We start from the raw sequence: 27,530 nt of genomic DNA, 5'->3' as shown, positions 1-27,530 counted from the left end.
ACCATCAAACCAGCGCTGTTCATTTAATGCATAATGAGGGTGCACATTCTTTCAGCCGAGGAGGGAAGCTGCCGATAACACCAAAGACTGGTATAATTGTGTTACCCAACATACAGGTGCAATTTTTTTCTAAGTATGATGATATAAAGAAGAAAATATTATTTTTACGTATGATGAGCAACTCCTTATCGTCAGTTTTGAAGAGCTTTGCACTTTGTTGAGTGTTGGAGCTCATGTCTGAGCAAGCAGAAATTCTGTTCGTTCATCTCCTTAGTGCAGGGCCTCTCAGGGTGCTTGCTCCAGTGCATTGCACGGTGCACGGTGCAAAAGACTTCGCTTAAGTGACCAGAGTGCAGACTCCCACTCCTCGATTTGAAGCAATAGCGCTGTCTCTCTTTTTCCCACGCCTGTCTCGCTCGCTCCACTGTCTCCCTCTTCCTCATTTGCTCCGTAGCGCTCCAAATCCGAGCCGAGTTGAGCCGAGCTTAGCCGAGTAGCCCAGAGACGAAGCGTTGGTCCGAGCCGAGCCGAGCGGGACCGATGCGCTGTGCACAGAAGCTCTGCACCTCAGTTTGCACGCGTGAGATTTTGGGTGTTTGAGAGGCCCTGTCTTAGTGACATAAAAATTCGCCTTTATAAAGAACATCACGCTGTTCAAGCAATTGCGCATACGAAACCTCCCATTTTCACTAGCTATACCTGTCCCAGAAAAGCTCATTATCAGTTCTCATACTCCTTTCTGAATTCATAGGACTGATATAAATCCTTCGAATTGGTGCAGCTCTTGTCAGGCACATCCGCAATGGAGGTGAGCTGCATGTAGGCCTACCTTATGATTTAACCACATACCATCCCTCCTGTCAATCTTACATTTCTGGAAGTTTCGAAAATCAAACCCAGGCCTCTGATGACGGTAACTAATAGCACTAACCGTTACACTACTGAGTTGGACAGGACCAACATTAAACTTGGCAAACACTGCTGTTACGATTTCGTCACTTAACAGCAGTCTGAAAGAACCGTTCCTACCATGCATTTTTGAACATTTTCCAACTAGACTGTAAGTTCTCCGGATATATCCTATAGCGGTTATGCTCATTTCTTTTCTATGTTCATCACAGTCGTCCTCCAAAAATGAATTACCTCTACTTGGTCTTTCACCTCGCCTGCTATCAAAAAATATAACGACATTGAATGTTGCCGTTATTAATCAATTAAACGGGTATTAACCAAGCTGAAGAAGGAATAGTGAGAGCTCTAAACTCTTGAATAATGAGGATGTAGGGAGGAATCACGAAAGCTGGGCTAGACTTCGAAACCTAGTACTGTAATTGCAAAGTATAATCGTTGTCACGGGAAGTCACATAGAAAATATGACTGGAGTCTTCTACAATGGTGTTGATAACCATGCTGTTTTATTTATTCAAACAACAATCACCCCGACCGTAGTATTTCAAAGGTACAAACCATGCCAGCCTGAGATGGAGCACTTGCGCTTGGGATAAAATATCAAGACAAGTTCCTACTGTATTTTTTTAGTGTTATTGTTCCTTTTTAAGAATTGATACATACTTGACTATGTAATGAGTAAAGAGACTGTCAACCTACATTAAGTTGGGAGCAATAACTTTAAATATCTAATATGCAGCCCCTAACCTATTCATCAGAATTTTGAAAATCATTTTGTAAGTATTGTTCAGGGACACGATAGGCAGCTTATAGTTGGTTAGACACTAGCCCCAAGATTTTGGGATCGAATCTGAGTATACCGGGTATCATTTCAGAGCGCTTGAGCGTGGAGGCTCTGTGCACTCGATATATTGGTTCGGTACGTTATTGAATCTCTTTCCACAGTAAAATTCCGGCTGTATGGCATCTATTTAAACCAAGTAATTTAAACTTTTTCGGTATGTCGAACACTAATCGCAACGCATAAAACACTGTAACATACCTGTCAGAAAAGATAATGGCAGAATATGATCGTTGTCACTTGAAGTCCCATAGGAAAGATAAGTCTTCTGCAGTGGGATTGATAACCATGCTGTTTGAATTTTTACGGGTATGTTATAGTATTATGCGCTTTGTGATTAGTGCTCGACAGAATGAAAATCTTTAAGATTACTTAACTTGAGTCGACAATAATGATAATAATAATAATAATGATAATAATAATAATAATAATAATAATAATAATAATAATTTCGTGTGATTATTTCTAGCCTGGTGAAGCTCTTATAAGGCAGACTCTCCGACGAGGGTGGGTGGCATCTGCCATGTGTTATTGTGGTGGTGGATAATGTTGTGTGTGATATGTGAGTTACAGGGATATTGTAGATAGTACGAACACCCAGACCCCGATGCAAAGGAATTAACCATTTAAGGTTAAAATCTCCGATCCGGTTGGGAATCGAACTCGGGGCTCTCGGGACACTACGCTGACCATTCAACCAAGAAGCCGGACGAGTCGACACTGAAGTGTATGGTTTCCTTCTTAACAAAACTGATGAAAGCACGTACCACGATATAATAATACTAATACTACTACTACTACTACTATTACTACTACTACTACTACTACTAATAATAATAATAATAATAATAGTTAGGTAGCAGGTAGGGACCCTCTTCGGAGGCAGCCCTACCCAGGGAGTGGCGCCCCTGCCTATGTGAGTCCCAGAGCACACTGACCCGGTGTGTATCATCTGGTAAGGGTCCCAGCTCAGGGTTACGGGTGAAGACCTCAACGGCAGTGAAGGCGGAGATGAAGATCATTGGTACGGCGGAACTGGCGGAAGAGGCATCCTTGCTTTTTGGGGTAGTAATAAAAAGCATTCACGAAGATAGTCAACAGCTTCAGGAGCGAATGAGGAATTTGGATCCCAACGGTGAAGAAGGTGGAAGAACTATCTTTGAAATGTAAATCCACACATGTCTGATCCCGCAGCGGGCGGTGTTGTGGTCAGCGTCTGTATCCAGGTCAGGGTCGGCTGTTTAAGCATGCTCCAGGTCTTACCAATCTGGTTCTAATTGTTGTGGGACCTACGGGTTCCACCCTCATGTGAAATGATTCACACAATCTACCATGATGGTACAACGCACATCGGAAACTACCCCAGCCGGTAAAATCCGGGGCCAGTTAGAGTCTGGTCTAAACAGGGCATTGGATTCTGGGGGCCCTGCACCATCATGTTGGGATCAGTCGGAGGATCCCTCACCCCGCAAGATCAGGACCAAGAAAAAATACTTCTTTGGTACAGTGAATGTCAATACCCTCCTAAGAGTCGGTAAACAGATGGAACTTATCAAAGAACTGGAGAGATATCAGATCAAGCTACTCGCTGTACAGGAAACAAGATTCCCATCTAATGAAGTATCTATGATGGGCAAGTACAAGATAATAAAGGGTCAACCAGCGATCAGGGAATATAAAATGGGTAATAAAAGAAAATCACCTTCAATTCTAGGAACAGCATTTTTTGTTCACAATTCAATTATAGATGCAATCATTGATTTTCGATCACCTTCCCCTAGGCTTTCCATCTTAACCCTTTGAGCCCCATGAAAAGAAGTTAAAGTTGAAAATGTATTTTACTCACAAGATGACTACACAATAGGTACACAGAATCATAAAGCACACTCAGTTTGTTCGTCACAAATATAGGGTGTCCATACCAGGTGTGGTTTCATCAGGAAACCACTGGGAAGATAGTGCACTTTTGCACTTCTTGTGATACTCGCCAAAACAGTTTCTTTCATTGTTCAGGCACAAACCTACGTCACATACAAGACATGCCCATTTGGTCTGGTGGGGATTTGATATAGTACTGCAATGAGCACAGCGTCGTGATTTACATTTAGTTGACATGTTGTTAGCTTTGTCAAATCGCATTTCTGGTGCCACGTACTTCTTGAATTTGTTCTCCACGCGTGGGGTTTTCTTGCCTCTAGTTGGAGTTGATTCGGCCCCAATCATTCCCGCAAACACTGACATTCGGAAATTTTTCAGTGTTAGTGTGGCACCACCTTCACTTCTCTCCTTGGACAGGATGTAAGCATTCACAATGCATACATCAACGAAGTGTCAGAATATGCCCAACCACCATCTCTTACCTTTACGGATTACTTCATACACCGACTTCAGCATGCCAGCCTTGTCCTCAAACCCCATGTTCGAGTTATAATCTGAAACCATCACCGGATAATTGACAGTAACTGTTGTTCCATGTTTCATTTTTCGTGAAACAGTAGTTTCCTTCCAAATAAGTGTCACAATGCCACTACTAATATATATGTAAAATCAGAAGCACCACGTTCCAGTTGTTTTTCTTTTGGCATTCGTAATATGCCCTTCCTCACTGTACCACAAACCTAAACTTTTCTCCATGCAGAGTTTGCATTAGTGCTACGGAGATGAAATAATTGTCAAAGTAGACCTGGTGGTTACGTCCCTCGAGCTTGGCAGTGACCCACTGGTTTCAGGTTGAAACCACGTATATTTCACATAGAAATAGAAAATATTTCTATAATTATAAACTGAAATACCCACAAACTTGTTAATTAGGATTTTAGTAATAAGAAAATGAACAAATACTTACGGTTCACTAGCACATAAGTTGTTATTTATAATCGTAATGAAGAGCAAGTAGGCAAGACGCTATTACACGAATACCTCCATGAACTAAACACTGTGCGCCAACTGCAAAACAACTTCAGCTCCCTTAGATACATGAAACAGCCAGCAGATGGCTCCAGTTAACAGAGAGGCAACCCGGTTTCTTATGAAAACCAGCAGGAAGCCGGGCAAGTGAACTTCTAAACATGGTTTCACTGCGAAACCACTAGTACAGAAAGGGTTAACCTTGAAGAGTGGAAACAAATCATATGCTATCTTCAATGTGCATGCACCTATTAATGAGGACAACAAGAAAAATCCAGATAAAGTTGAAGAATTCTGGTCTCTCCTGGAAAAAGAGTTGTTGGAAACTCCGGAACATATGATTAAAATATTAATGGGTGATTTTAATGCTCAAGTTGGCAAGGAAAGAAAATACAGAAAAATAGTTGGCAGTTATCCTGGGCATATAAGAACCAATAGAAATGGGGAAAGGCTTATTGAAGTGTGTGAAGCATTCAACCTCAAGTTAATGTCCACCCAATTCAAGAAAGAAAGGAAGAAATTAAGGACATGGCGTTCACCAAATCCCATGTTAGGGGAGTTCCAAATAGACCATGTAGCCACATCGAACCCTGCAGAGATTTTGAACGTTAAAGCTCCCTTAGATACATGAAACAGCCAGCAGATGGCTCCAGTTAACAGAGAGGCAACCCGGTTTCTTATGAAAACCAGCAGGAAGCCGGGCAAGTGAACTTCTAAACATGGTTTCACTGCGAAACCACTAGTACAGAAAGGGTTAACCTTGAAGAGTGGAAACAAATCATATGCTATCTTCAATGTGCATGCACCTATTAATGAGGACAACAAGAAAAATCCAGATAAAGTTGAAGAATTCTGGTCTCTCCTGGAAGAAGAGTTGTTGGAAACTCCGGAACATATGATTAAAATATTAATGGGTGATTTTAATGCTCAAGTTGGCAAGGAAAGAAAATACAGAAAAATAGTTGGCAGTTATCCTGGGCATATAAGAACCAATAGAAATGGGGAAAGGCTTATTGAAGTGTGTGAAGCATTCAACCTCAAGTTAATGTCCACCCAATTCAAGAAAGAAAGGAAGAAATTAAGGACATGGCGTTCACCAAATCCCATGTTAGGGGAGTTCCAAATAGACCATGTAGCCACATCGAACCCTGCAGAGATTTTGAACGTTAAAGTGCAAAAAGGTGCAAACATAGATTCTGACCACTACCTTGTTAGAGTCAAGATAAGATTTATTCCAAAGTCCTTCAAGAGACCTTCACCCAAAGTCAAGAAATATCGAACTGATGAACTCAAGATAAACCAAAAGATTGTTGAGAACTATAAACGAGAGCTTGAGGTCTTGGAATCTTCGAATTGGGACGAAATGGCAAGGAGGATACAAGAAGCAGCTGAAAAGACTATAATGATCGCCAAAAAGAAGAAACATCCATGGTGGAATGACGATTGTGAAGTAGCCTTACGGGAAAGGTCTAAAGCGTGGAATAAATGGTGTACTAATCACAAGAATTTCGAAGACTTCAAGGAACAACGGAAACACACAGCAAAAATTCTTCGGAATACGAAAAGAAAGTACGAGAAAGAACAGCTGCACAACATAGAAGAAGATTTCAAGAGAAACAACACAAGAGATTTCTATAGAAGGTTTAAAAACAAAATCAAAAAATTCTCCCCTGCTAATCTATGTTTTAAAAGTGAACAAGGGAAACTCATTATTGGTGACAAGAAGAACTGCGAATATCTGGCCAACTATTTCCAGAATCTTTTGAACTGTGAACCTCCCGAAGATGGATTGCTATTTGGAGAGCCTCAATTCAAGTTGAAGGATTCATTACCACCAAATAAGGAAGAAATTAGGGACATCATTAAGCAACTAAAAAACAACAAAGCTCCTGGGAAAGATTCAATTACTGCAGAGTTATTCAAATTTGCAGGTGAAAATATAGTGGAAAAACTAGAGGAATTATTCGCTTTTATTTGGGAAAAAGAAGAAATACCAAGTGATTGGAAAAATGCACTCATTCATCCTTTACACAAAAAAGGGGACCAAACTAACGTCAACAACTACAGAGGTATCTCTCTTCTTCCTACAGCATACAAAATTCTATCCAAAGCATTGCAGCGGAGGGTTGAAACACATCTAGATAAACAAATTGGTGAATACCAGGCAGGGTTCAAGAAAGGGCGTTCATGTGCTGAGCAGATTTATATTCTAAAATCATTTATAAAAATAAGATCTATGAGAAATCAGAAGAGGACAATCATAACCTTCGTTGATTTCAAAAAGGCATATGATTCCATAGATCGTGGAGTGCTCATGAACGTTCTGCAGGAGTTTGCAGTGGATGAGAAATCTCTGGCCATAATTCGGCAATCTCTTACCAACACTTTTTCTCAAGTCAAATTTATGGGCGAACTCTCAAATCCATTTGAGATAAAAACGGGTTTGAGGCAAGGAGACAGCCTTTCTCCACTACTCTTTAATTGCATTTTAGAAAAAAGTTATTAGGGAATGGAGGCTGAGAATGACTGAAAATGGAATGAAGAATGGGGTAAAGATAGGTTGTGGAAAAAATGCGATGATGTTGGATTGCCTTGCCTTCTCAGACGATGTCGTTCTTATTACAGACAACCGTCAAACAGCCAAGAAACAAGTCGAAGAACTACAAAATGTTGCAGTCAAAACAGGGTTAAGAATCTCTTTCGAGAAAACAGCATTCATGGATTCTATAAAAAAAGGCGACACGGACAGACTTGTTACATTGTATGGGGATATCCAGCGTGTGCAAAAATTTAAATACCTGGGAGAAATACTCACCCCCAATGGAGATGAAAAGGAGGGATTAAAGGAGAGGGTGAGAAGGATGGAGCTGGCATTCAGACTATGTCATGACACCTATAAGTCCAAGTCTCTCTCAATTCAGGCCAAGTTAAAACATTACTGCACAGTGGTTAGAACAGAGTGCCTTTATGGAGCAGAAACCTTGACGAGGATGGCTGACCCAGTCCTTGAAAAAAGAGAAAGAAGATTCTTGCGAAAAATCATAGGCCCTAGAAAGTCGACGAGTGACCCAAACACATTCCGGTTAAGATCAAATTTGGAGCTCTACAAGACAGTAGAAAGAATCACGACTGTGATGAGAAAAAGGAGACTGACGTTTTATGGACATATCGAAAGAATGAACCCTGAGAGATTGACCAACAGGATACTTCTTCTGCAGGAAAGGTGGAAAAAACAACCGGGATGGCTTACACACGTGCACAATGACTTGGCAGAAATAGGTATCAAGGAGGAGGATATAAAAGAAAGGACATCATTTAGGAAGAAGGTTGCGGGATTGAGGGATGCGTCTGAAGAGCAACATGCGAAGCCACGGAACATCTCGGTGGAAGAACGAGCAAGAAGAAGTCAAAGACTCAAGAATCTTTGGCGAGAGTGTAAAGAGAAGGGTATCAGTCTGCGTGACAGAAGGAAGATTGTGTAAACGTGGCCCACAGGTGGCCGTATCTATTAATAATAATAATAATAATAATAATAATAATAATAGCTGACAAGAAATAATGAAAAGATGGGAAGAATACATAGAATGGCTATATGATAGGGACAATCGACCAAATGAAGAAGAACTTGAATTAGAGGAGGAAGATATGGTTAAAGAGTATGATAAAGGGGAAACCATACTGAGAAGAGAGATCGAAGCATCACTGAACGAGATGAAAAATAGAAAAGCAATGGGAATAGATGAGATTCCTGTTGAACTGTTAAAAGCGTTAAATAATGAAGAGAGAAAGGAGTTGATTGGATTATGTAATCAAATATACATGACAGGAAAATGGCCAAAGGACGTCAGTGAAATCATCTTAATTCCTATGGAAAAGAAAAAGAACAGCAAAAAATGTGAAGAACATAGAACATTGAGTCTGATTTCACATGCAGCCAAAGTCTTACTGCGGACGCTCTACAAAAGGATATATGGAAAGCTGAATAACTTTATAGGTGAAGAACAGTTTGGCTTCAGGAGAGGAGTTGGAACAAGAGACGCCATTGGATTTCTGAGGGTGATAGGAGAGAGGTACATAGAGAAAAACAGGAAGGTTTATGCTGTATTTATTGACCTTGAGAAGGCTTTTGACTGTGTCAGATGGGACAAATTGATGACAATCCTGAACAAACATGGAGTTGATTGGAGGGATAGAAGGCTAATAAAGAATTTGTATATAAACCAGAGAGCAAGAGTGAGAATAGGAGATGAGTTGAGTGAAGAAATTGAATTAGGAAGAGGTGTAAGACAGGGCTGCTCTTTATCACCGACACTGTTCAACATCTATCTTGAAGAAATAATCAATGAAAGTTTTAATGGAAATAGTGGAGTTTGTGTTGGAGGTAGGAGAGTAGAATGTATAAGATTTGCAGATGATATGGTTGTGATGGGAGAAAGCGAACGTGAAATGATACAAATGTTAGATAAACTCAACATGAAACTAGAAGAATATGGAATGAGAATTAATAAGAAGACCAAAAGTATGATAATTGGAGGAAAAGGTAGAAGTTGTCATATTAGTATAGGAGGAGAAGAAATAGAGCAAGTCTGTAACTTCAAGTATTTGGGAAGTATGATCAGAGATGATATGTATTGCACAACAGAAATGAAGAAAAGAATTCCCATAGCAGAAGAAGGCTTTAGGAAAAAATCAAAATTATTTTGTGGACCAATAAACAAAGATTTGAGGAAAAGACTTGCTAAGTGTTACATTTGGAGCATAGCTCTGTATGGCGCAGAGACTTGGACATTGAGAAAGAAAGATGAGAGAAGATTGGAGGCACTAGAGATGTGGGTATGGAGGAGAATAGAACGAGTGAAATGGGAAGACCGGGTAAGGAATGAGGAGGTATTACGAAGAGTTGGAGAAGAACGAAGTATGTTACAAACCATTAGAAGGAGAAAAATGAACTGGATCGGACATTGTTTGAGGAGGGACTGTTTACTGAAAGAAGGAATAGAAGGAATGGTGAAAGGCAAACGAGGAAGAGGAAGGAAAAAATATCAAATGTTGGACAATATCCAAGGAAATAAATATTCGGACATGAAAAACTTGGCGCAGGACAGGCAACAGTGGAAGAGGTTCATCCCATGACAAGACATGCCATAAGGCAGAATACCTAGATAGATAGATATAGACAATATTACACATTAGTATACAAGTAAGTATCGATTATTTTATATTTTATCAGTACATATTTTATAATCTATAATTACCAGCCAAACGGAATTTGGTGTAATATTAGAAACTAACTGTCAATTCCGGCTAGGTAATAAGGATCCACCCTTATTGCACTCCACAGGCAAACGTATTATCATAAAAATAACATTGGAACGTTTGCATATCTCATCGCGTGGTAACTGACAAAAGAATGTTGTTGGAAGGTGAAAACAAACACAAAGCAGAACATAGAAGCAATGAAGGTTTATGTAGGGTGGAAAGTAAAGGGCTTCCACTATTCGTAACCTATATATTCAGTGGAATAAAACTGTTAGACCTGTGCCTGGCTGCTTTTACGCCAGGAATTAAGCTGATATTCATTTCCATTCCAGTTTGAGTGAATCCCAATATCAAATGTCTCTTCCAACGTGGAATTATCGTTCCTAGCTCAATTTATAGATTGGAAATCATTCTCATGTCTTCCTGGGCGAACCAACCACGCTTTTATAGCCTCAGTAAGGCAACATTCATACAGAATGAATCACGAATACCAACTGAATTATTAATTAATTAAAGTGAGAAATGAGGCAAACATTTATTTCTAATGAATAAGGAAAATGTTAGCAAACTGTGACTTGATCACACAGCATTCTTGACTACTTCGTTGTCCTTTCCTTAGTATTTTATTGTATGGCAGTGGGGCACGGAAAATACTTTGTGTAAAATGTTGGAAGCACTTGAAGCATGATTACTTAAGATGCCTTGAATACCGTAAGTAAAACATATAGAAATTTTGCTTTATATGAATAAGGAAATATATAAATTATTAATACCGTCAGCAAAAGAAGAAAACACTTTGGCAATATGCAAAATAACAAATTTCATCTGTTCCAACTAATCAAAATTCTGGGAATACGTAGTCCAGGTCATCCAAGGGCTTCACAGCTTAAGAAATTAAGTCGTGTGTATGGGTAGAAAAAATTATTTATTGAAACCTATGGGTAACAAGAACAACATGCTACTGGTCACCATCGTTCTGCAAGACAAAGCGCCTCAAAAAGAGGAAAAATAAGCAAGAAAACATTTCATTTTACTTTTATCATAATTTAATTAATGCCTGACAGATAAAATGAAATTATATTAGAGAGTGTCGCTGGAACGAAAGATGACAGGAGTACGAGGAGAAAAAGCTGTACCGTCTCCGCTTAGTCCAGCATAAATCTCACATGGAGTGCCCGGGATTTGAACCAAGGAACTCAGGGGTGAGAGCAACAGAGGCTCTGCGAACTGCGATAATACTACAATACACTTCCTTTGATTAACGCTAGGAGAGTAATTGTGAATATCGGACTCAGTCCAGGCCAAGCTCCAGTTGTTCTCTCACATATTTCTCGAAATCGATTTTACCATGAGTCGACCGGAAGGCCGTAGCGTGCTACACAGCGCTGAGATCACGGCTCGCAGATATCAGACCATGGTGGGGGTTAGCTTACTGACCAGTCAACACACATCGATCTCTCCATTCTCTCAATATTCATGTGCAAATATCTCTTGTGACATCATATCAGTGCTACGAAAACATTTAAGCACAAACAGATTACTAGGTCATGCATGACAAAGGCCGCCATTACGAACACAGACATTCCACAGTTCATAAAGTAAACTTTCTTCCTCCAGCATTTCGTTGCCTCTTCCCATTCTCACACCAAGCAAATGATGGGGATGTACCTTAATCCAGGCCACTGTTGATTCCTTCCCACTCCTTAGCCTTTCCCTATCCCATCGTCACGATAAGATCTATCTGTGTCGGTGCGACGTAAAGCAAGTTGTAGAAAAATCTTTCTCATATACCTCGAAGTCTATTATCATATTCTACCACACCTCATTTTATTGCCTTTCCTGAAGTGCAAGGTAGTCCTTCATTATATTTTCATCTAACATCATTGCGAACATGGTAAGTGATGCAAACATCTCTTATTCTTATTCTTACTCCGCCAGTTCTCCCATCTGGCGAGATCGCGAGTGTGAGCTATGTTGAATGTGTAGACTTTGCTCTGCTTTGTACCTATGTGGATGTATGTTTCTGTGGTGGCAAGTAATCTGGTATTATTATTATTATTTATTTTCCTTAAATTGTACATGTACAATTTAGGGGTGGTAGATGGAGAAAGGGCAAGCCCCACATACACGGAAGTGCCTCCATCTCCACATGTGTACATAAACTCTACTGAATATTTACATACAAATTTATGTAGACAATTTAAAATTTACATATTTACACTACAAACACTATACCCTTAGAATAATAATTATCTTGATTTATCCTGAAAATATTAGAGTAAGAACACCCAGCCATTTATACTCTCACTCAGACCCCTGTGTACACACTCATTCACAACCACTCACACACGCGCACGCATACACATTCGCCCACATACACCTGTACTTGCACCCATCCTTCTTGCAATTCTAATTTATACAAGTTATATACATCACATATAGGTTTATATTTACATATACATTTTCTTTCTTCGCGGAGGAAGTGAGGAAGAGGAAGTAGCTTTACCTCAGATGGTATAAGGTTCCACGTACGAGCAGCCCTTGAGTAAAACCCATTTAAATATGAGGTTGTTCTAGCGAAGGGAGGGACAAGAGTAACTCCTTGGCCTCTTTTAACAGAGCGGTAATTGAGCTGCAGGCGGTGGAAAGGGGAGAGGTGTGTGTTGTCTGTCAGGGATTTCCTAAGGAAGGCTACATCTATTTGTGTACATAACGAGTTCACTGGTGGCAATGTCCTGGCTGTGTTTAAGGGGATGTGTTTGTTAATTAAACATTCTGCTCGTCGCTGGATACCTTCTAGTTTCCTCATATTTTCCGTTGTAGTTGGATGCCAGGAAGGAAGGTATGTTGTGTGTATAAGAAGAGGTGTCTGTTGAGACTAACACGAATGTCTAGTTCCCAAGTTCAAGGAATTAAGCATGTGTGGCTTAAATCTCCCAGGACCTTCAGGGTCATGTCGCTGAACATTCATCCAAGAAACCGGACAATATGTAGTCATCGCCATCCCTATTAACACAGAAAAAGACCAAATTAACGCTATACGTGGACTGGATAGATAAATCTATGATAAAATTATTTATATTTCATTGGATCTATGCGATCAAAAATCCGCCACATAAAGAAATCCACCCTCTTTGAGGAAAACATTGAACAAGCCAGCGAGGTCGATGCTGAAACAAAAATAGATATCTATAACCTATTATTTTTATGCCTCAATGTATCTGTATGTAGTTACTGTATGTAGAAGGTAGTACAGATAGGATCTATCATGTCATTTCGAAGTAAAGGTGAAAAAAGGAAGAAAAATACAGAAGAGAAGTCCTCAAAGTTGTATATTCTGTGGCTATTATCACAACTAAAACTACCCACACCTCGTTTCATGCTCATCTACATTTGTTTTAAGTTAACTTCTTTCTTTCTTTCTTTCTTTCTTAATCTGTTTATCCTCCGGGGTTGGTTTTTCCATCATACTCAGCGAGTGATCCCACCTCTGCCGCCTCAAGGGAAGTATCCTGGAGCTTCAGACTCTGGGTCGGGGTATACAGCTGGGGGATGACCAGTACCTCACCCAGACGGCGTCACCTGCTACGCTGAACAGGGGCCTTGCGGGGGGATGGGAAGATAGGAAGCGATAGACAAGGAAGAGGGAAAGAAGTGGCCGTAGCCTTAAGTTAGGTACCATCCCGGCATTTGCCTGGAGGAGAAGTGGGAAACCATGGAAAACCACTTCCAGGATGACTGAGGTGGGAATCAAACCCACCTCTACCCAGTTGACCCCCTGAGGCTGAGTGGACCCCGTTCCAGCCCTCGTACCACTTTTCAAATTTCGTGGCAGAGTCGGGAATCGAACCCGGGCGTCCGGCGGTGGCAGCTAATCACACTAACCACTACTCCACAGAGGCGGACAAGTTAACTTACTATGTATGGTTAATTTCTTTAGTGATATACAGTACATATTTTAGTGCATTTTTGAGCGAGCAGTTTACTCTTTTACAGATTTCAATTTGTGTAAATTTGGAGTTAATTGTTGTGTTCCTTTTCCCGTAAGTGATAAACACAATTTACATTGTAAGGGGTTTCAGACTTCATATACGGGAACCTATACGAGTAGACTGGTCTCATTTCTTTTACGTCGCACCGACACAGATGGGTCTTATGGCGACGATGGGATAGGAAAGGACTAGGAGTGGGAAGGAATTGGTCGTGGCTTTAATTAAGGTACAGCCCCAGTATTTACCTGGTGTGAAAGTGGGAAACCACGGTAAACCATCTACAGGGCTACGGGCAGTGGGGTTAGAACCCACTATCTCCCGGATGCAAACTCACAGCTGCGCGCCCCTAACCGCACAGCCACAGTAATCTAGTCAAAACTGCAGCACTTCGCAGATGGACGTAACCCAAGTTGCCACTGCTACTGTACCGGTACGCATTTGCTTCAGGGTAGGCAACCCGTGCTGCAGGGTTAACTATTTCACGAAGATACTCCCACTGAAGAGGGTTGTGATTGATAACATACAGTACATAGGCCTGCTAGGGCTTATGATTGAACTACCATATACAAAAGACATTACTGACTCAGATATTTAAATATGTTCTTACAAAAAATATTATATCATACAAAATAAAAATTCCACGAAAATTGGCATACTTAATTTTAAACTTTGCAAACATTATGGAATGTTTGTAATGATATGCCCGTGAGATTCTTCGGAATTTTTCTACCTCGGACTTTGCATAAATGCACTTAGGCCCCTCCACACAATCAAGCTAGCGGTACCTTTCTCAGGTATGAGCTTGAGCTTCTGGGTGAACCAACCTTAACAAGACAACACCCAGAGAAGGATAATCAACTGAAAGACCATAACAGAATAGAATACTCCCGCCTCCTAGTTACGGATCACCTGAAAATGGGGACAGAGTAATTATTTATTGCAATATTTTTTTTGTACAAGCATGATTTTCTTTGTTACAGTTATTTAAATCAGTTACTACCTTAAATTATACATAAACCCAATAGTGTGTATTGTCTGTTCTAATAATTTTAATTTTTTTAATTTGTCCTAGATGCTACACAATGTTCTACAGGGTGTATCCGTGATTATGTTACAAACTTTCAGTGGTGATGGAGGACGGCAAATGGATCAGTTTGAGATAAGAAACCGTAGTCCGGAAAAGTTCGGGTCAAAAATTATTCATATCTCAAGTTGTTCTTCCTCCCCGCCTAAATGCAGCACTGTACACAGTGGTGCTAGAGATGTACTACCCACGTTACTGGAACACATCCCGTTATCCCTTCGCCAACGGATGTGGTTCCAAGACCACAGAGCTCCACCTCACTTTGGACTGAGGGTTCGTGAAAACCTGGATCAGACATTCCCTGCAAACTGGATAGGAAGCGGAGGTCCTGTGTAATGGCCCGCTCGTTCACCTGATCTCACCCCACTTGATTTCTTTTTGTGGGGCCATGTGAAAAGCTTTATGTATGAGACACCTGTCGAGACTGACGAAGATCTCTTGGCAAGAATTCCCGCTGCCTGCGACACTGTTCAAACGACACCGGGGATGTTCGAACGGGTACGACAGAACTTTGTGCGACGATGGCATGGCTGAATTGACGCAGGGGGACGCCATTTCGAACATTTGTTGTAAATGGAGCAGCTTGTGAAACTTTTGCAGATAAACAGACTTAAATTAGTAGAATTTTACTTAACTCTTGACTCGATCGTTTCCGGAATATGGTTCCTTATCTCAAATTGATCCATTTGCCGTCCTACATCATCCCTGAAAGTTTTTAACTTCATCAAGGATACATCCTGTATGTTCTACAACAAGCAATCATTCTAACCTTCAATAGTTAAGTTAGCGCTTGTTTTGTTTTTTGTAATTTTCTTTGGTCACATAGTTTTAGAACACAAAATATGTGCTCTTAACGGTGAAATCCACTGTTTATTTGATTGTACAATTGTATGGAATCTTTTTCTCTTTATATCCACTACCCAGATATTTAACCCTAAGTGAATCAGTCTGTCAATATGCTCTCAACTGATGAGTCTCGTCCAATACTTCTACACAGAATAAACAACGATTTTCGACATGTTTATCTCTTAGGCCCTTATTCTAATATACACCCATTTACCATCCCATTCGTAAGCTTTTCTTTCTTTATTGACAACGTTTTGATAATTTCACAGAATACAAATAACGTTCTTTTGGTCTTACATTCTCCCATGAACATCTGCTTCTTAATATGTTTCTCTCTAATACTCACAGATACTTTCATACTATTCTTCTTATCTTCGTTCTTGATCTCTTTAGCCCAATAGTCTACAATTCACATTATGTACTTTTTACTTTTCTTAACCAGTACTTTTTACTTTTCTTAACCAGTAGTAGTCGTCGTCGTAATCTGTTTACCCTCCAGGGTCGGTTTTTCCCTCGGACTCGGCGAGGGATCGCACCTCTACCGCCTCAAGGGCAGTGAGAGCTTCAGACTCTGGGTCGGGGGATACAACTGGGGAGGATGACCAGTACCTCGCCCAGGCGGCCTCACCTGCTATGCTGAACAGGGTCCTTGTGGGGGGTGGGAAGATTGGAAGGGATAGACAAGGAAGTGGGAAGGAAGCGGCCGTGGGCTTAAGTTAGGTACAATCCCGGCATTTGCCTGGAGGAGAAGTGGGAAACCACGGAAAACCACTTCCAGGATGGCTGAGGTGGGAATCGAACCTACCTCTACTCAGTTGACCTCCCGAGGCTGAGTGGACCCCGTTCCAGCCCTCGTACCACTTTTCAAATTTCGTGGTAGAGCCGGGAATCGAACCCGGGCCCCGGGGGTGGCAGCTAATCACACTAACCACTACACCACAGAGGCGGACTTAACCAGTAGTCATCATTTAAATATTTCATCTGATGTTGGTAAGTTAAATTTAATATTTCCCTTCCATTTCCCCTTCTTAATCTTAACCGATATTTTATTATCATTCTATCTCTATCTACTTGTATAGTCATCGCATAGCACTCTAACTCCACTATTTACTGTACATTAGACCTGGACAGGACAAGAATAGAATATGATGAAGTAGACTTTTAGCCGAATGATGAATTATTTGAAGTGAGTAGTACAAATTCAGATTGGTTTACGGTAAGGTTGATGATTTTGAAGAAGCATTTGTCAAGGATACGCTAAAAAAAAAGGACTGGGTCCGGATTGGTCGATAATTAGAACAGTATGCCCTGTCACCTCTGTTCTTAAAAAAGGTGTTATGACGGTGAATGACCTTTCTCAGCTGGAACATCGTTGGAGTAAATCCTAGCATTGAAAAACTCTGTTATCCAAAACACACTTTTTCATGAAGTTATTTAGTTTTCCTAAAGTCAGGTAGCAGATCATCTGGTCATGGGACTTTTGCGTTCCTCAGTCTATTTATCGCTCGAGTAACTTCTGCAGAAGTGATGTCGGTGCGGAGGCTGTTTGGCCGTTAGGAAATTGGTGAATGGGGAAATTCAACATTCGATATATCATTAAAACATTCTTACCACCGTTTCGGTATCATCTATCTGTCATATACGCAACGACCATCTGTATCTTTCACACATACATGATGTCCAGCGCTACCTTTGACCGTGGCCGTTCCAACTGTTTTATTGCATTTCACCTTCTTTCGGGATCCCTCTGTACATCATTGGCAGAGTGTCGGCCTCCGGATCACGAGCTAGTGGATTCAAACTCGTCACAGTTGGTCAGATTTTTGAATGGTGGAAAAAGTGTCCATTCGATGTCGGCATGTAAAAGATCACCTATAACACATTTTGAGTTTACGCGACAAAATTAATTAAAACTCAGCTATAGACGCCCAAGAGAGATTCAGTTTACTCTGTCGTCTTATTATTATTATTATTATTATTATTATTATTATTATTATTATTATTATTATTATTATTATTATTATAAAAAGCATACATCGATCCACAAGGTAGTTCCTTCCTCACAAGAGCTATCATTAAAGCGCAAATAGAAAAGGTCTCAAAAAAGCTTTTCCTAATAAGACATCTGGGATGGATAGCTTCTCTTATGAATGGTATAAACGCTTCTGGCCAATGAATGGTGACAACCTTTCCGAAGTCCTAAACTATGCATTCATCGAAGGACTTGCGCCCGCATTTACGGAATGCATTATTATAATGATTCTTCAGAAATCAAGCTGCCGATGTGTCAGATTATAGACCATTAACGATATAAATACTGATTATGAACTATTTGCTAATGTGATAGCTAATTAAAAAAAGGTTATCCCTGAACTTACAGGACTTCAGGTAGGACTATTATGTACAATTTATTAGCCGTCCGTGACTGAATTCTTAATTATTGCTTGCTTATTTTTTGCTTTTTCTGAAGACCCTGCTGCAATTGCAAACATAAATTCCATCAAAGCTTTCGGCGGGATTTCGCATAAATATCTTTATAGAATCCTAAGTCGTATTCGATTTCCTAAACAACTGGTAACGGCCCTGAAGTACAGGTACGTTTCGGCTACATCGCGATTGCTGATCAACGAACATTTGTCACGTCGAACTCCAGCTAACAGGCCTGTACGTCAAGGAAGTCCAATGTCAATGTTGCTTTTTATCTAAAACATGGAACCACTCATTCAGAGACTACAGAGCACTCTGGATACGCTTCGTTTAAACAATGAAAATTTTACGCTGCATGCTTAAGCAGATGATTTGACGTTACTCTTTGCAGATGGTGATGAGATTTATCAGGCGTTCATGGTGTGCTGATGGAATTTTCAATGAATCAGGAGCAAAGGGAAACTTTGAAAAGCGTTCCATGTTCCTACTAGAATCTCAACGACGCACACTTCGTACAGAAGAGATCGCTATTCCCACGACAAACAAGTGCATAATCTTGGGTATCATTTTCTGCAAGAACATAGGAGACAATATAACTAAATTGGACTGCCCTATTGCACGGGATTCGCTTCCAATTTGCATAAAATCTCTCACGAAGACTAAATGTCCTTCAAAAAACTTTGTATGTTAACACTTACGCCTTATGTAACATATCTAACATTTGGTACACCGCACAAATATTACTTGCTCCACTTGCTATCTGTCAACGCATAGAAATGTCAAATGGTTACTGTGTTTGGAAATGTTTTCGGTAAAGAGTGCGAAGGGAACAGTTAAATTTAAAGGAACAGCTAGGCGGATTGGGACTGTATGCAGTTGCACTGAAATATACGTAGTTCGCTCTTCGTCAAACAAGCCATAAAGGCAATATAAATGAGGGGAAAATAATTTGTTTAATTTAGTAAACTGAGAGAAGTTCCCAATTTTCGAAGAATCTGCGAAATTTAATATTGTCACATGAACGCTGTTAGCTATTATTGAACATCTTCCACGTAGCCAAGTTTTAGACGGATTTTTTGACCAATTTAGGAAGCTGTACAACTTTCTGCTTCAAAGTAGAAACTTCGAATGACCACTCAACTAAAATACCCCACCAGGAATCGGCAACTAATCTGTAAAAATACATGAAACCGGTTTTACACATAAAATGGCGAGTGTCGGTATATAGCTACAAAGTGAGGTCATCTCTACTGGTGAAACACTGAGGAGACATGAGCAGCTAGTGATTGACAGATGTCCTGTATTGTAATTCTACAGATACTTTGGTTTACCGGATTACTATGAGCATAAATGTTGCTGTAATGTGGAAATGGACGTCGAAGGTCATCGACAAAATATAGGATAGCCTACAGAGACCGATAATCTTCTCTAATAAGGAATCCTGCAATTTGATGTTTCACGGCAGTTGGGCAAGAAAAGGAACGCACTCTTATGGTTTCTAGCTCGTGCCGTTCAATAAAACGTTTTTGGTTACAAATAACCTATATACCTTATCCTGACTGATTTTCTGGATGATCTTAGAAAGGAATGATGGAAACTTTATATCATTTTTTACCTTCACCAGCATAATGTATGACCTGCAAACCATGTGATTCAATGGCTAACCATGGTATTTAGAAAACTATATCAATGAGAGAACATTCCAGATAAATGAGGAAAACAAATTCCTCAAAAAAATTTCCAAGTACTTTTGTTTTAATTTATATTTATACAAATACAATTCCTTTATTATATTATTACAATGTATATTATTATTATTATTACTGTTATTTTCTAATATATAATAACATGTCCTGACTGACTGACTGACTGATTCATCATCGCCGGGCCAAAACTACTGGACATAAAGAAATTAAATTCTGGGGGGGGACACATTTATATTACAGTGCATATGCTAACTAAGAAAGGTTTTTTAGATATCCCGTCGCTAACGGAGTGAAAATAGAGATGAATATAATGATATTTGGGATCTCCTTTAAAAATAAAGAAACATGTATTTTTTGTTTTCCTAAAATAAGAGTAATAAGAGTAAAAATAAGTGAATAACGGGTTGAATCCTTTTTGTAAGGATACTTATATCTCAAAAACTTAACATGTTACAGACGTAAAAATTGATATTTGCAATCTGCTTTAATAATAAAGAAGCAGGAATTTTTTCGGAAAATCCACTTAAGGCGGGGTGAAAAGGACTGAAATGGGGAACTGAATCCTTTAATGGGGAATACTTATATCTCAAAATCTGAATATGTTATAGACGTGAAAATTGGTATTTGGAATGCCGTATTTCTCTTGGTTGTGAATATCCACTTGAGGGTGGGGGTGGAGACGTGACAGAAGTGAAAAGTCGGTGAATTTTTAAAATGAGTATATCTCTTAAACGTATTTGGAATCTCCTCTGAAAATAAAGAAACACGTTTTCTTCGGAAATTTCACTTAAGTGGGTGAAGGGGGGTGGGTGAAGGGGGGTGGGTGAAGAGAAGTGTACCAAGCTCGATAGCTGTAGTCGCTTATGTGCGGCCAGTATCTAGTATTGGGAAGATATCGGGTTGGAACCTCATTTTCGGCAGTCCTGAAGATGGTTTTCCGTGGTTTCCTATTTTGACACCTAGCTCTTTCCTGTCCTAATGTCACAATGAAACCTATCTGTGTCGGTGCGACGTATAGCGACTTTTCAAAGAAAAATTTGAAGGAGTTGAGTTATTTTCATGAAGATAATTATATCTCAAAACTGAACAAGTTACAGACGTGAAAACTGGTATTTGGAATTTCCTTTAAAAATAAAGAAACACTTATTATTTTGTTTTCAGAAAATCCACTTAAGGGGGTGAAAAGAATTGAAGACGTGGGTAAATTTTTAAAATGAGTATATCTCAAAAAGTTAACATGTTACAAATGTGGAAACTGGTATTTCGAATCTCCTTTTAAAATAGAGAAACTCGTATTTTTGTTTTGACGGAAAGTGGGGGAGGAAGTGAAAAAGGAGTTAAGATCTTTTAATGAGGATACATATATCTCAAAAACTGAATAGGTTACAAACGTAAAAGTTGGTATTTTAAATCTCCTTTGAAAATAAAGAAACACGTATTTTTTTCGACTTGAGAGAGGGATGTATCTGACATGGAGTAAATGAAACTAAATTATTTTTCAGTGAGTTTTTGTACTTTATAGATTTTCAGAAAGTGTCTTACTGCAGTACCAAGGAATGATTACTTTTATCAAATTACGACATCCACGTGAGCGAAGCCGCGGGTAACAGCCAGTTCATTTATAAAGAACGACACAATCACTGAACAGAAGAGCTATGTGTATTCAGTATGCTGAGTAGTTTTGTGCAGTATTATTCATATTTTGAAGAAGGTATTTATAAAGGTTTATCTCATTACGTAATAGTAGAAATCAATGACGTTTCCTTTACCTCCTTTTGTGTAAACTTACTTATACTTGAAACTAGCTGATGAACCCGTGCTTCGCTACGGAATTCTTCATTGTATACAGAATTCTAGGTTAGGTAGTGCACACGTTGTCAGTAAGAGTGTATTAAATTGCATAGCTCTTAACGTTACCATAGAAACGCGACGGAGAAGTCACCAAACGTCTTTTCTTATCTGAAGACTGGGTAGGCCTAAGAGAATTTTCATTGTAATGGTAGGCCCTCTCGCGTACCATCAGTCACGGTAAAGTTGGGGAGTTTTCATTATAATGGCAGACACTCACTCTCCACCTACGTTTTTTCATCCTCAGAAAGACTGCATTTGTGGTTTTCTCAACTGAAATCAACATAGGTCATTACAATGACGCCAGTAGGAATGTCGCGATTAAAAGCAATGCTATCACATGAAATACTCGAACAAATGAAAAACAACATTTTTTCTAACTTTTAACGAACAGTACTACGCTGCCGACCTAACAGTCCAAAGTTCTAGACTGGAATAACCAGGCTGTAGACAGCCGTGAACCTTGAACACTCCTCTGCTATTATTCCGTTAAGTGTGGACACTGCTCATTCCAATCAGTGCCTCAGAGTAGGGATCGAATAACTGGAGTGTCAGCATAAGAGACAAAGAATATCACAACAAACAATGGTCAAGATAATGTTATTGTTGATGAATTTTGTGCGCTTTCGATATTGTACGCCTTCACATTTAGTTTTCTTCCGACTCTGAAATACCGCTCTTATCATAGTCGGTACGTTAAAACTGAATAAAACATTAATGATCGGAAATTGTGTTCTCTTTTTTATGTAGTACTTTTCGATAGGATCAATAACATAGGAATTTAAAAACTAACTGTTAGGCACTTCCCCCTAAACTACCATTTCATTCAGGGTGAATAAAGCTGTTCCACGCCCGACTGTATCACCGCGTGTCTCCCTGCTTCAGGTCGTCCAATACCCGTACCAAGTGAATTATGCAAATGTTTGTTACACTGTAATAAATGCTTGGTGTGGTACAAAATGTTGATGCTGTTTTATACCATGCCCTGTGCCTGTACCCGCGATGGCTCCTTCATGATGTGTACTTCTTTAAATGAGTTTATGTCACGTGGGATATTATAGAGTTAGGACCAAACGTTCAAGCTTCTAATCGTCTGCTTCCTTGGCTGAATGTTCAACGCTCGTTCAGAGTGATGCGGGTTCGATTCCCAGCCGGGGATTTTAAATGCGTATGGTTGATTTCTTTTGCTCGTTAACTGAGTGTTTGTTTTCATCTTAATGAACTTCTCTTCACTTTTTGTACCCAACACACGATGTTACCAGCCACTACGGAAATACACAGAGTGTTAGTGCATGGCAGGGCACCCGGCCGTAAAACTGGGCCAAATCCATATGAATTTACGACCGCAATAAATTGATAATACGACCAGGAAGAAGATCATTTACACAGCTCCAGTACGAGTTCTTATATCAGAGAAATTATCAGAGATAGATCGACCACCTGTTGCCAGTCTTAAGGTGATATTTTGTGATTGATATGAGGTACCTCAAGCATAGCAGTATAAATGTTCGTTTAGTATACTCTACAGTCCGATCAGAATCACTGTAATACCATAGTTGACACACAACGGCAGGGCACAACGCTTGCTAGCTGAGAGAATGAAGGTCAAGTTTGATAGTGTCAATAATTGTACTGTTTATTACAGTTTTTACTGCAGTGCTTGGCCTTGAGGTAGACTGATAAGACTGCAGCTTGCATGTGGAGTATGTCGACCCCAGCAGCGGCACTGGCCGCGGCTGTTAAATAATGCGTGGTCTCAATAGCGTCTAGTCAGCGCTCGATAGGATTCATAGTGAACCTTTCAGGTGAGAACCAGAATTGTTGATGCCTCGTTATTTATTTCTCTTCCTAGGAGAGCTTAAAGCCAACAACAGCCGAAGATGTATAGCCTTTGAACAGTTGTGCAGGATATTGTGGATGGTGGGAACTTATTTCTCAGTCAATATGAAACTGGCAAAATAAGCCCTTGTCGCTAAACCCCTCAAGGGTAATCTTCAATGTTCTCGAAAATTACTCATATGACATTAGTGAAATGTTTTACGAGTATCAGTAGATTACGGAATGAAGAATGCAAGGCTGTTACAGCAATAATTCTGACTAATTATTGTAAGAAGTGACAAAGAGTATATGTTGTGAAACTGGTACGTCAACATTTCCCTTCGAGTAGACTGGAACGGTAAAGCAAATAGCTGACCTCTCTAAGAGAAGTTTAACGTGAAGGCAGAACAGACCAGAGCATTTACGATTTTTTTTTAAATTTCATGTGGCTATTTCTAGCCGAGTGCAGCCTTTGTAAGGCAGACCCTCCGAAGAGGGTGGGCGGCATTTGCCATGTGTAGGTTAACTGCGTGTTATTGTGGTGGAGGATAGTGTTATGTGTGGTGTGTGAGTTGCAGGGATGTTGGGGACAGCACAAACACCCAGCCCCTGGGCCATTGGAATTAACCAATGAAGGTTAAAATCCTCGACACGGCCGGGAATCGAACCCGAGACCCTCTGAACCGAAGGCCATTACGCTGACCATTCAACCAACGAGTCGGACATTTACGAATATAAAATCTTTATTATCCGCTACTAGTCAAGAGCCTCCGTGGCTCAGGCGGCAGCGCACCGGTGGTTCAAATCCCGGTCACTGAATATGAGATTTGTGCTGGACAAAGCGGAGGCGGGACAGGTTTTTCTCCGAGTACTCCGATTTTCCCTGTCATATTTCATTCCAGGAACACTCCCAATATCATTTCATTCCATCTGTCATTCATTAATCATTACCCCAGAGGAATGCGACAGGATTCGGCAGCCGGCACAATTCCTATTCTCGCCACTAGATGGGGGTTTTATTCATTCATTCCATCCCTGACCCGGTCGAATGAATGGAAACAGGCTGTGAATTTTCGTTTTCATCCGCTACTAGTCATTTAGAACTTTACTGTAAAGTAACTTTGTCGTAGAACAAGCGGTAAATGCAACTAAAGAACAATTTAGAAAACAAATTACAGTTTAAGGAGAGCTAATCTGATATGACGATTATATTGTTATATTATCTTATTCTACAGAAGATCTGGAGAAATTGCTGAAGGCATTGACACAGTCTTAGAAAGGGAAAATAAATCCGAAAAAAAAAATAATGGAATGAAATAAAGTCCGGTGACGCATGAAATATTGTTACTTGGATTGCAGAATAATTAATTATGCCTGAGTAAGGAGGATATAAAGTGAACGCTAACAAAGAAGGCAATTCTTAAGAAAAGAAATTTGTTCACGCCCTACAAGGGTTTGCTTGTGAGGATTATGTTTCTGAAGTCTTTCTTATGGAGAGCGACATTGTGTGGAAGTGAACGCTGGACAATAACTTGTACAAAAAGTAAGAGAACAGAAACTTTTGAAATGTGGTGTTACAAAAGAATGCAAAATGTGGGATTATGGATTAGAAAGAGATAATGAATCGAGTTGGTGAAAGAAGAACTATTCAGCGTAATTTGACCATAAGAAAAAATAGAATGATAGGACGTCTTGAGATAGTCAGGATTTATTCAGTTACGTTTATATTGAAGTGCAGCTGGTAAGAACAGTAGCGGTAGACCAAAGTGTGAACATGACGACCAGGTTAGAATAGACGTGGTATGTAATAGTTAAGTAGAAATAAAAAGGTTTGCGCAGGATAGATTGGCATGAAGATCTGCAAGAAACCAGTCTACGGACTGATGACTAAACTAAAACAACAACAACAACAACAACAATTTTACTCAACCCTTCATATTCTTTGCTACTACTTAATTGTACCTTGCTGGCGATTCAGGTCGATATTCGTATCCTACGTTAATGTCTCGCCTTAATGGTCGAAAGCCCTTTAATGCGTGTTACATCGGAGTATGCGTCATTGACTGGGGAATTCGATCGACCACTGTTGCTGCAGGTCAGGAACTCGGACAGCAGCTGTCTTTGCACAGCTCGCTCACTGAGTTTGGAATCTCCCGCTCTGCCCCGTTGGTATCCCTAGGTTAAAGGAATATGAAACATATTTACAGTACACCCAAGTTGTTGCTATGATTAACAAAATTCTGTAATTGAATGGAGCCTCCGTGGCTCAGGCGGCAGCGCGTCGGCCTCTCACCACTGGGTTCCGTGGTTCAAATCCTCGTCACTCCATGTGAGATTTGTGCTGGACAAAGCGGAGGCGGGACAGGATACTCCGGTTTTCCCTGTCGTAGTTCATTCCAGCAACACTCTCCAATATCATTTCATTTCACCTGTCATTCATTAATCGTTGCTCCACAGGAGTGCGACAGGCTTCGGCAGCCGTCACAATTCCTATCCTCGCCGCTAGATGGGGCTTCATTCATTCCATTCCTGACCCGGTCGAATGACTGGAAACAGGCTGTGGATTTTTATTTTTCACTTTCTGTAATTGAATGTATTCCATTTATCGTATGGTTTTGAGTGTGTGAGGATTTGTTCGGCTCACTTGGTATAAGTTTTTCTACTTTACACCCATGGGCAACCTGCGTGTCTGGAATGTGGAATGATGATAAAGAGGCAGGGAGAGGGTGAAACCCTGTGTCGGAACATAGCCTATTCCTCTGGAATAACACCAAGGGGTCTACTCGAGGTTTAACATCCCCACCCAAATGACGAATCGCTATCATAGCAAAATATGCCCGCACTCAATTTGAACACTGCGGGAGATCTGAAATTGAATTCAATATTTTGGCACCCATCTAATGATTAGATATTGTATATCATCACCTCTCCCACCCTGGCGACCAACATTCTGATGATTTCTTTTTTCCATCCAGCAGCCGATGTCGCTGCTTACTTAGCACCACCCGGGGGACCATGTAGGCACTTTAAAGTTATACCTACGGTCGTAAAGCAACAATAGCCCCAGTTGATACCGTTGAAAGTGCCCCACAAACTCTGGTCCATAAGTGTAATTATGCTGATGGAAAACATTGTCCGTTGGAAAACAGAAAGTTTGGGTGATGCGAACAGCTTCTGTCTATGAACAGGATAATACCATATAGGAATCACATTTCATAATTGGGTTATCTGTTAACAAAATGATGAGAGCCGACTTTTAACTTGTACTATGAGAAGCGAATTAAAAACGATTTACTGCACTTATCGCAAAACTTCATGTGCAGTATATCAAAAACTATCTCCTTCGGCGAGATAAATCATCCATGGCGATTATTTTATACAGCACGGTAATTCAGTAGAGTTTCTGCAATAGTTGATGATTTACAACGTCGAATATGGAAACAAGTTTTGTGATTAGTGCAGTGGCTCGTTCTTCATTCGCTGCTCGTAGTGAAAGTTTAAAAGTCTGCTTTGATCGTTTTTTGAACACAAAATATAACCCCTGTCTCCTGTTGATTATCTTCCTCTCCAAGGACAAATACTTTTCGCATCATTCAAATACATACATTCTATCGTTCTTCTATAAACATGGTTTCCCATTAGCAATTGATGTTGCGCATATGAACCAGATGTTGTGAAATGCTCAAGTGGGATAGTTTTCTTGTCGGGGATAGCATGGATGATGCAATCAATGAATCTACATGGCATCATACTTCCACGTCATGGTCCACATGAAAGGAATTTGGTATAACTAACAGTTACGATATATCCTAAATTGTTTAACATTAATATTTTAGAAATTAGGCTATACAGAGACACATGACCGATGATACAAATTGTTTCACGGAATATAA

General features: G+C 40.0%; 1 protein-coding gene across 1 annotated transcript in view; it reads left to right on the top strand.

Annotated features, from left to right (window-relative positions):
* The window catches only part of Rsph3 (Radial spoke head protein 3), a 145,812-nt gene that overhangs the window by 60,765 nt on the left and 57,517 nt on the right, over positions 1-27,530 (top strand). The gene's annotated exons all lie outside the window — the stretch shown is intronic.

This window comes from Anabrus simplex, chromosome 1 (assembly GCF_040414725.1).
Source record: "Anabrus simplex isolate iqAnaSimp1 chromosome 1, ASM4041472v1, whole genome shotgun sequence".
Classification (NCBI taxonomy): Eukaryota; Metazoa; Arthropoda; class Insecta; order Orthoptera; family Tettigoniidae; genus Anabrus; species Anabrus simplex.
The sequence above is the reverse complement of the archived record's forward strand: the minus strand, read 5'-3'. Positions and strand labels throughout refer to the sequence as shown.